The sequence below is a fragment of the Amblyomma maculatum genome, chromosome 2, assembly GCF_055883805.1.
Source record: "Amblyomma maculatum isolate TAMU_Amacu chromosome 2, ASM5588380v1, whole genome shotgun sequence".
NCBI classification, from domain to species: domain Eukaryota; kingdom Metazoa; phylum Arthropoda; class Arachnida; order Ixodida; family Ixodidae; genus Amblyomma; species Amblyomma maculatum.
This window is the reverse complement of record NC_139345.1, coordinates 169883600-169895181: the sequence shown is the minus strand read 5'-3', so window position 1 is coordinate 169895181 and position 11582 is coordinate 169883600.

The window sequence follows — 11582 nt, the reverse complement described above, 5'->3', positions numbered from 1 at the left end:
AGGAGGAGGAGGAGGAGGAGGAGGAGGAGGAGGAGGAGGAGGAGGAGGAGGAGGAGGAGGTAAACTTTATTTAAAGAAGAGGTCGTAGGCGCGGGGTGGGTTGACGTTCCCGTCCCCGCGGTGGGCTCCTCTTCTAGGCCGGACGCCAGGTGGCCGACCGAGGATGTTGTTCGGCGACCTCTTCAGCCCGCTCCGTGACTCGGAGTTGAACCTCCGGGTCGGAGCTGAGCAGTGCGGCCTCCCACTGAGATTGGGTAGAGAGCTGCAGACTCTGTGATGGCTTGTCTTGATTACATGAGTATAGGATGTGTGGTGTGTCTGCCTTTTGATGTCCACAGAGAGAACAGACAGGGCTGAACTGCTGTGGGAACCATATGGAGTACATGTACGGATTAGAGAAAGTGTCTGAAGCTGCCGCCAGGTGACTTGTTGTGTTTTACTTAGAGATCGATGTGGTTCTGGGAATATTTGTCTTTCTTTCTTGAAGTGGGTAGTAATTTCTTTCTTTGTAGGTTGTCATCCGTGCCGTGACATCGCGGCATTGAATGAGGGGTGAGGGATATGCGCTATATATCTTCTGCCTCTCACCCCCCATGGCAGGCGCGCGTCGTCTCGTGAGACAAGTCACAAGACGACGACGCGCGCCTGCCACGAGAGGGAGAGGCTCTCGTGACTTGTCGCGTGAGGGAGTGGCTGCTGGGCCCTACTGGGCTGGAAATCAGGGGCGTCCGCATTTTGCGACGGGGGCTCGTTTGCCACCGACGTTTGTTACTGTTATGCGGCCCGCCATTGCACCCGCCGCTGCTTTGGTGGTAGACGACGGCGGGTGCGACGCTTGTCTTTCTCCCTGTCCCTCACTAGCGGCGTTTACATGGACCCGACAGGAGCGGGTTGAGTTGAGTTGTCGGGCCGAAAACCGGTTACCGAGTTCATGTAAACCCCGTCAGGTCGGGTCGAGAAGACGCGGGGTCGAGTCCAGTCAACTCCCGCGCAGGGGGGGGGGGGGGGGGTTACTAGACTCGACCCCGCTTCAGAAAGCATGTAATCGCTGTCGGGTTGAGTCGGAGCACAGTGGGAGAAGAGAAGAGTACGGCAAACGCTAGAGATGCGCGGAGGAAAAACCGGAGTCGGGTGCCGTCTGCTAGATCTTCGCTTCGACGCGGTGCCGCCGTAATCGCCGCTCTTCCAGGGTCGGTTCTGCGCTCGTCGGGTCGGGTTCATGTACACCCGATAGGGTCGAGTCCACTCAACTCCTCAACTCGACCCTCCGCTGTCGGGTCATGCAAACAGGCCTACTTTCTTTCATTTCTCCTCTGTCCGCACAAGGCAGCGGCGGTGGCTCAGGTATTCGAGCTCAGCTATAAGGGCCAGTAGCAGGCCCGTGAATTTTTAAGGCGAAAGCCTTTTATAGCTCCCGACTCGCCAGCGTGTCCATGTGTGCTCCGTGCTTCCGCGGCAGTTGTCTTCAGCACTAGGATGGTTTCAGTTCTGACAGTTAATCAATTATGTAGTAGTAAATGTTTGAACATTAGTTGACAATATTTAGTTAATTAGGCAATGCTAATTGATCAAGGCTATAATCAGCTAATTAGTTAACATTACGTTATCTTGTTAATAAGTTATTAATTATACATTTAAGTTTAGCAAATAATCAATATTATAATTAATAACCAATTAGCTGATTTGTAAAGCACAGCTAATAATTAGGACAGTAAGCCGTGAGACATCTAAAACGCACGAGCTGTGCATGTGCAGTGTCGTGCGCAAACCTCAACTGACACCTAGTAGCCATTACAACTGCGCATGCGCAATGACGTCACCATTGCGCAATGGGCTTTCGCCTCGGTGCCTTAAGATCCATTTGTGACAAAACAGCAAAGAGACAAGACACAAGCACTTCTGTACTATCCCTTTGCTACGCGCTGTTTTTTCACAAATGTATAACCAACTTGGCCAAGCTGCTGTCCTGACACCTAAGATCGTCAAAATGCCCCCAGAATTTTTTTCCTTCTTGCTACAGTCGCAACAACTTGCGTTCCGCGCTGGCTAGGAAGGAGCGCAGGATACCCGGGTACTCCTACAACCTTGCCATAGACGCACTCTTTTGAGCTATGTCGAACCCATCCTTGGTGAGCACCACCACGGCCGGTCTCGAGGTAGAGCGCGCACTTGCTCCCCCTTGAGACCGACCGTGGCATTACGTATCGAAAGCAGCTGCATTTCCAGGGAGTGTTAGCAGCCAAACGCTGACCCGTAATTGTACAGGTAGTGGCCCAAACGTCGAAGGACAGTTTAGTTGCCAAGTAAAACAATTTCAGCGCCACCTATAGGCAGCGCAAGTTTCCTTAGCCGAATGTGTTGCCGTTCTTCGCATCTAATACATAATGGGCGCCCTAATGTGACGCGCTAATAGTTCAAACCAAAACACGTACGTAGGTTGCTAAATATGAAAAGTTAATTGGAAGTTCAGTTTTATGCAGTAGTGATCGCCTTATAGCGCTCGCTCTTCTAACAAAAGAAGAATACATTCGCCCCTGACAGCATACACCCAGAGAGGTGTACGTTCATATGAAATTGGTACTGACGAAAGGAGAGGAGCGGCTACTGATTCTGCATAGAGTAAGGTTAAATAAGGACATCCGAATCTCAAATACACCATTTATTTACGTTTAGTATTTCACAATTCAACACACTGCGCTGGTAGGCCTGCAGTTTACAGGCCCCAATTGGCCCCACTATATATGTTCGATGTTCTGCGCAAAAATCAAGCTTGGTCTGGGGTGAGGCGCCTCCGTCTAGTCGTCGCCATTAATCTATAAGAAGCCTTTCTGTGGGTGACCTTCGAAGACTTTCGAACGCCGCATCCCGTGAGAGCCTGCAGCACTCTCCAAAAATGCGTCTTTCCAGACGCCGTCTTCTATGGCGAAGAATGCTTTCCATCCGCAGAAAAGCCCCCGCGCGGAAGCCTGGACTTTCGTTGGTGCAGCGCTTGAGCTCTTGAAAGAAAATCATAGGAGGCCGAGTATTTTCTTTGTACGCAGGTACGCAGCAGCCCATGTGATGTGGTATCGCGGCATCGATCAGCTCTCCAAGATCATCGTCGCAACCCCCGCAAATGTCTACAGTGGAAGCATCGCTACAGCATCCAGGGCAGTAAAACCAGGCGCTGTGTACGACGTAGTGCACCACTGTTGAGCGCGGTAAAGGGTCACGGACGAGTGCAGGGCGTTCTATTCACCACGCCGTCAATCGCTGCAAGCCGCCGATAGACCGCGGCGCATCCAAACGGCCATTTTCAGGGCCGCTCCAATGTTTCCTGGCAGACCGCGCAGACCTGCACATCCCGTACTACTCTTCCCTATGTATGTTGCACAGTCCAGAAAGGGGGCGTTTCGACAACCTCCTCACCCGATGCAAAGGTCTATACCTACGTCGTGCTTCGTATCAATCGCCACGGCCACCAAAATTTGCCCGCTATGCCTCTTTATCAGGTTATAAGTATAATACACGCATGCATGCATAATCGGGTCAGATTTTGTTTCAAGAAGTGCTACACTGCTTATTACCTGCTTCTCTCACGCATTCTTCTGAGGCTTCGTGCAGCAGCTGCGCAACACGTAGCAAGCGTCACTCTTGCTGCCGCGACGAACGCTAAGCCTATGCAACAGGGTTAACATAGCACTCTCAGTATGGTGCGGTTTTGTTCAGTGATGTTTATTAATGGAAGCCTCGACATTTTATATAACAATTGCATAATAGTCTCGAATAACGCTTCAATAAAGTACTGTACTGCTTCGTTCCCACTTACCTCGTGCATTCTACAGTTGCTGCAGCTATAGCGTGAGGTCAGCGTCGTTCTATCCAGTTCTGCAGTGACGACAAACTGGGCCTTGCGATAGGCATATCTGTACATAGCGCGGCTTTTTCGTCGTGTATTTTTTTATAAACGCATCACATTTCCAAGGTTATCGTCGCCATCCAAGGATCACTTAATCCGAGAGCACGGGAAAAGGTAGGAGAAGTGAACGCGCCTAATATCGATCCCATGTACAATGCCGTGTTATTTTTTTTTTAATGAAAGCGTCTGATGCGCTAGGCGTCCTAGACAAAGTCAAGTGCAGTGTGCCTTTGTATAGAGCACGTAATGATCGCTTACGACCTTGAATGGTCGGCCGCATAGGTATGGACGAAAGTGGCCCAGATGATCGCGAGGCACTCCTTCTCGGTCGTCGAGTAATTTACTTCGGCTTTTGTGAGGGACCTGCTAGCGTAGGCAATTACTTTCTCCTGTCCGGCACTCTTCTGACGAGAACGGCTCCTAGGCCCACATTGCTCGCGTCGGTGTGAATTTCGGGCTTGGCGTTTTCATCAATGTGGCCAAGTACAGGAGGGCACTCCAGGCGGCGCTTGAGTTGGTCAAAGGGTTCTCCTTGCGGTGCTTCCCATTTAAAAGGTACGTCAGCCTTTGTAAGCTGCGTCAACGGTTCGGCGATGCGCGATATGTTTCTGACAAATCGTCGATAATAAGGGCACAACTCAAGGAATCGGCGCACAGCTGTCTTGGCGACAGGCGGTGGGAATTGTGTGATTGCAGCTGTTTTCTCCGTGTCTGGGCGAACACCATCCATACTAACGATGTAACCTAGGAACCGCAGTTCTTCGCAGGCGAAGTGACACTTATCTGTTTTTAGCGTTAGTCCCGATGACTTGCATGATGACTTCCGGCACTGTCTGCAGTCGTTTTAGGTGGTCTACAAAGTTTGACGAGAAGACAACAACATCGTCCAAATATACCAAAAAAATTTGCTACTTCAAGCCTGCCAGGACTGTGCCCATTACTCGTTAAATCGTGGCTGGTGCGGAGCAGAGGCCAAATGACATCACCTTGAACTCAAAAAGGCCGTCCGGTGTGATGACTGCGGTCTTCTCGCGATCTCTTTCGTCGACCTCAATTTGCCAATATCCGCTCTTCAGGTCCATCGATGAGAAGTACTTTGCATTGCAGAGCCGGTCGAGAGTGTCGTCGATGCGGGAAAGCGGGTAGACATCCTTCTTCGTTATGCTATTCAAGCGGCGGTAATCAACGCAGAAGCGAAGTGTGCTGTCTTCTTGACCAAAACGACTGATGCCGCCCAGGGGCTGTTCGATGGCTGGATTAGGTCATCAGGGAGCATTTCCTCAACTTAATCGCGTATGGCCTGGCGTTCTCGTGGCGATACACGATAGAGGCTTTGGCGCAGAGGTCGGGCGTGTTCGTTCATTAAAATGCGGTGCTTGGCCACTGGTGTTTATCGTACCTTCGATGATGACGAGAAGCACTCCCTGTAGCCTCGAAGAAGACTGCGAATCTGGTTTTTCCTGCTGTGGGTCAATGCCGGGATGATGTCAAATGTGGGCTGACGGGATTGGTCCGGTGCGTCTTCCAGTGGTTGGTCGTGGAGGGCGAATACGTCTTTGAGGTCCGCTAAGTCGTCGAGAAAAGCGATCGTCGTGCCCTTGTTGAGATGCCGGCATTCTTCGGTGAAGTTTGTTACCAGCACCTGAGCTTGTCCTCTCCGGAATTTCGCGATGCCTCTTGCGATGCCGACACCTCGTTCCAAGAGCAATTGGATATTTCCTTCGACGATGCCTTCAGCGGTTTCGATGCCTTCAGCAGTTTCGATGTCTGCGCTACCTACGCTCACTGCGACGCTTAATCGGGGAGGCACGGTCAATTCTCCGTCGAGGACGTTTAGAGCGACGTGTTGCGTCGAAGTCGTCGTAGCAGGTATTGCTTTTTCTGCAGAGAGCTTGATGACCTTGGATCGGAGGTCGACGATAGCCCTATGTTCATTTAGGAAGTCCATGCCAGTCACGTCTCGGGAGCACTGCTGCAAGACCACGAAGCTGGTGGGGTAAGTACGCCCATTTACGGTTATTCTTGCAGTGCATCGCCCCGATGGGGTAATCAGGTTGCCACCTGCGGCGCGAATCAGCGAGCCATCCCAAGCGGTCGTAGCTTTCCTGAGCTGAGAGGCTAACGGTCCACGGATGACTGAATAGTCAGCTCCGGTGTCTACTAGGGCAGTGACCTGTGGCCGTCGACGTCAACTTCAAGGTCGCTTGTTCGCGTCCTCGCATTGCACGTGGGCCTTGGTGTCCGATCTCGGCTCCGTCGTTTCTTCAAGTCATGGCCGGGGCATACCGTTGTTATTTCACTGGGCGGCGGTGTCGGCTTGCACTCTGGTCGAGTTGTCGTCGTGTGGAGCGGCAATGAAATGGCTGCTTCGTCGTTAGTCGTGGGCGGCGACGGAGGATCTTCGTCTTTTCTCTGTTGAGCAACCTCGCCTCCAGAGGTTGCTGCCTTTAATTTCCCCTACGGGGGCTAGGAGACCGTCCTTGCAGTAACCGCGGCCCGGTGACTCAAATCGGGCATTGTACGGCGATGGGGAGCGTGACAGACGCCTTGGCGACGAGTGCTCTCCGCTGCGCAGGAAGTCATTTATTTCCTCTGGTCGCTCGCCAGGACATGATCGTGGGGCGTCGACAGCGAAACCACGGAGGCCGATCCGCCTGTACGGGCAGTGACGGAGGATGTGTCCTGCCTCATCACAATGGAAGCAGAGCGGTCGGTTATTAGATGTCCTCCAGGCGTCGCATTTCCTGGGGCTTGGAGATCGTTGGTGGACATGGCGGACGGGGGCCAAGGGGCGGCTTTCAGGGGCAGGATGATAGCGACGAGGGCTTGGGAGACCGCGTCGGGGTGCAGGACGACGTAATGCAGCAGCATAGTTCATCGCTGCTGATACATGCACTGGAGCCGTCGGAGTCGTTGCTTGAGGAATGCTCAGTACCTGATGGACTTCTTGACGTACAACGTCCACGAGCGTCGCCACCTGGGGTTGTTGTGACGATGGCAGCAATCGGCGGAGCTCCTCTCGCACGATCTCCCGGATGAGGTCCCGCTTGGATGAGGTCCCGCTCTCCGCTTGCAGTTGCGCTGGGGTAGTGGCTTGAGTACTCCGGTTAAAGTGGTCGCTCGTAGTGGTGCGTCCGGATGTTCAACGTCTTCTCGATGGTAGACGCTCCCGTTTCAAATTCCACCACGGTTTTTGGCGGATTTCGAACAGGACCTTCAAAAAGCGATTTTTTAACGCCTCGCATTGAAAATTTGACTCTCTCACCTTCGGTCATGCTAGAGTCGGCGCGGCAAAAGAGGCGCTTCATCTCAACGTACACCAGGACAGGCTCGTTAGGGAGTTGAAGTCTTGACTGAAGGATGGTCTGGGTAGGGAGTTGAAGTCGTGACTGAAGGAGGGTCTGGGCTCTTTCCTTTCGCACGACGCTTGAAAAGGCAGTCAAAAACGCTTCCTTGAAAATCTCCCAATCCTTCATAGCCGCCTCATGATTTTCGAACCAAACTCGGGCATGTCCTTGAAGAAGAAAGTAGACTTGCCTGAGTTTCGCGGCGTCGTTCCAGCCGTTGAATTCTTCCACATGGTCGAAAAGGTGTATCCAGTCTTCCGCATCTTCACTGGGCAATCCTTGGAAGATGGGGGACTCCCTGGGCTGCACGAAGACGACTGGTGCTGTTGACTGGGCCATTTCCAAAGTTGATGCCTTCCGGAGCCGAACGGAGTCAGGCAACAGACCGTGTTCGGGTTGTAGCCCTTGAAGTCGGCAGCTGGCTCGGTGACTTGTTGGCTGGTCTTCCAGGGCGACAGGAATAAGGCTGAGGTCTTCGCTTGAAGGATCAAGGGCAGCACCTCCACCAGATGTCACGTCGTGGTGACCAGGGTCGATGACACAGATGAAGAGTCGCTGATTGCACTGAAGAAACTCTTTATTGGGCTGACTTGCGTCCACAAAAGAACTAAGCAAATAGGCGGCGGCGATAGCAACAAACGTGCTCGTCGATCGTCGAACAAATAATGCCCGTCACACTCGTCAACGCTCAATTTAAAGGCTGCTCAGAACAATATAGATAACATCGCAAACTGGTACTAGCACAACTTGGAACATTGTAGAAACATACGCAAGTGATCGGAATCTTCGAGACAGGTCTCGGCACATCGTTCGCGACAAAGAAAAAATAACGCGTCGTACCGTGACAACGAGTATGAACAAACACGGGATACAGAATTGATACGCGTGTCAGAATCACAGTGATAAGGCCACATGTCGGCGGCTGTTAAAAAACAACAAATACAGTTTCGAAGGTTTCGCGGCAATATATTCAAGTCCCATTCAAAGAATCAGATGAACAATAACAAAAGCCATTATCCTTATATATTTTGTTGAGTATCTAAGGGAAGAAGCACAGTTTAGTTGAATTTGTACATGAATGACATAATTTATATTGACAACAAACAGTGTTCAGCTCATCATGTGTACTGATGATAATAGTGTGTTTATTGCTGGCTTTGGTCTCAATGAGTCTGTTTTGCATTGAAATGATTTACTTGAAAGCTCGTTTGTCTGGTTCAATTTCATAAAGAAGTAAACAGAAAAAAGCGTTGGGGATGGTACTTTCCCCAACGCTTTTCTTGGCCTCGCCGACTGTTGGCTTCTTTCCTTCATGTATTATAACGAGCACCCCCATTTCCCCTTAATTGATCTGCTTGTAGCTTACGGGGGTCTCGGTTCTGGCAGTCTTGAAGCCATAGGTAGCGTAAGAGGGTTCTAGCACAGCTTTCGCCCTCGCTCTTGATCACGTTGTACGTGACGCTGGCGGTAACAAAGGACGTTCCACGTCCGCCGCTATGGTTGAGGGTGGCGCTGGTGAACACTCTCAAGGTTCGTATACAGACAACATAAATACCCAAGCAAGTAGCAGGGGGGACAGCGGCCGATGTAGCTCAGTTGGGAGAGCACCGGACGCGATATTCGGAGGTCGTGGGTTCGGTTCCCACCATCGGCACGTTGTTTTTTCTTCTACTTTGTGTTTAATTATCTTTCCCCTAAACAGATTACATTACTAATTTCTGTGATTATCCAAGTAAACATTAAAAAAAAACATAAAGTACCATCTCCAACGCTTTTCTTGGCCTCGCCGACTGTTGGCTTCTTTCTACATGTATTATAACGAGCACCCTCATTTCGCCCTAATTGATGTGCTTACAGGCCCATGTGATGTGATACAGTACAATTGCACTAGGATAATTGCAGATCTTAACTGGCATTAATTAGTCGTCAATGAAACATTATGGCATAACATTAAGTTAGAGGATAACCGATAGTCGCTTAGGGTAACAAACTGGATTCCAAGGGAAGGAAAGCGTAGCAGAGGGCGGCAGAAAGTTAGGGGTAAAGTGGATGCAGCTAGCACAGAACCGGGTTAATTGGAGAAATATGGGAGAGTCATTCGCCCTGCAGTGGCTATAGTCAGGCTGAAGATGATGATGATGATGATAACATCAAGCGATATATCATTGGACAGTATATGTTGACTACAGTTGCACTACACTAATTGCCGATCACCAGACTACTGTGCTTGGGTGCCCGGATTCGATCCCTACTGCCAGTGGCTGCGTTTCGGCCGGTGGAGGCGAAAAAGTGGCGTCCGTGTGTTGTGCGATGTCAGTGCTGTTGCTGCGACTGAAGGAAGAATGAAAAGAAAATGCACGGGCCTGCTACTGGCTATGTAGCTGAGCCACCTCTGCTGCCTCGTGCGGACAAAAGAGAAACATCATTGATCATGATTGGCATTGATCAATGATGTCGCTCAAACAGGAAGTACTCGCATCTCTGAAGGGCGTAGTACTAGTCTTGTCGCGGGCCGAGCATACGCAGTTGAAATCACCAAGTAGAACGACCAGATGGCCTGTGTCACATTACTCAGTATGCAGTCCTGTTATTAACAATTTACTCTAATTAACAGCTATAATTATGACCGGATTTAGTGTAGTGCGACTGTAGTGAATATATACCATCCAGTGATATATCGCTTGATGTTATAGCATATAACGACAATTCTAATTAATGCCAATTAGGACCTGCAATTAGTCTAGTGCAATTGTACTTGGTGGGCTTGGTGGCTGTGCAAATTTCAGCCAGTCAATCCCTACTCATCGCCGATCGAGGTGGGCGAACTAAAAAGCCAACTACTAACGACAAACCATACCATCTCCAATCTGAACGAAAGAATGACCGACCTCGAGAACCACTACCAAACTCTAAAAGCCTTACAAACAGACCTTGATACTGTCCGAACTAACGCCGCCCAGACAGCCTGCTTAGTCTCTGCATTAGAAACACGCCTAGACGACGCTGAAAATCGATCGCGGCGGAACAATGTAATATTTTATGGCCTTGAAGACACTAATACGACCGAAACATATGCTGAGGCTGAATAATTTCTCACTGCCAGGAGCGCCTTAACATATCAATCGACCCTAAAGAAATAGAACGCGCACATCGTCTTGGACGCCAGTCTGACGACCGCTGTCGCCCCAATAATAGCCAAATTCACGTCCTACAAAACTAAAGACAATATTCTCTCAAATGCCCGGAAACTAAAGAACACATCCTATAGCATCGGCGAAGACTTCTCTCGTTCTGTCCAAACCGCGCGTAGCCACCTTGTAGCTTTCGCCAAATCAAAAAAAAGTTAAATTTTCACTTCGCTACAAGACATTGCACATTGGTGCTAAACGTTATATGTACGATATATATCCCATCGCAGACCGGTCAAGAGGTACCATAGCGGTCAACTCCCCCAAAAGCAATCAATACCCGTCCCCGTACTTTACCATGCAAATAATCATCTTTCGTTCTCTGTTCGCAGTTTTATGCCGAAACGAGAACGCGTGTCTAGCTTAGTCACATCATCTAACAGCAGTATGCTCTTGTTAACTGAAACCTGGCTTACTAATGATATCACTGATGCTGAAGTTATTGCCGATTTGCCAAATTTTTCTGTTTATCGAAAGGACCGCACAGATTCTCGAGGGGGTGGTATACTGATCGCTGCTGTACCGGAATTATCTTGTTCACTCATCCGCCTACCATCTAACTTAGAGATACTGCGGCTTTTGTGCCGTGCTTCACTGCATTCAGTCATAATCGGCGTGTGTTATAGGCCTCCCCATGCAAGCCCAAACTTTTCTCGCGAACTCAACAATATGCTCAACCAACCCACGACCTCTTATTCGAACGCGCATATTCTTCTATTTGGTGATTTTAATTATCCAGGAATAAACTGGCTCAACCGCTCTCATTCACAGCCAATCAGTGCAGAATCAAGAGATTTTCTAAATGTTTGCTTGAACTTTAATCTTTACCAACAATTAACCAGCCCAACACGCATCGCAGGCGATTCGAGCAACATTTTAGATTTAATACTAAGCTCTCATCCTGACAGTTTGTCATCCATTACATACTTAGAGCCCATTAGCGACCATAAAGTCATTCAAGCAGATTTTTCCTTCCGCACCGAGCGGCATCTATGACAAGGGTAACTACAATGCCAATTAATCATGAACTGAGCATTTTTTCCCACTCTTCGAAGCCGGTTATAACCAGAGATCTGTTAACGAGAAATGGCTAATATTTAAAGATAAACTCCGCGAACTAACATAAAAATTTATCCCTAGAATAAATGT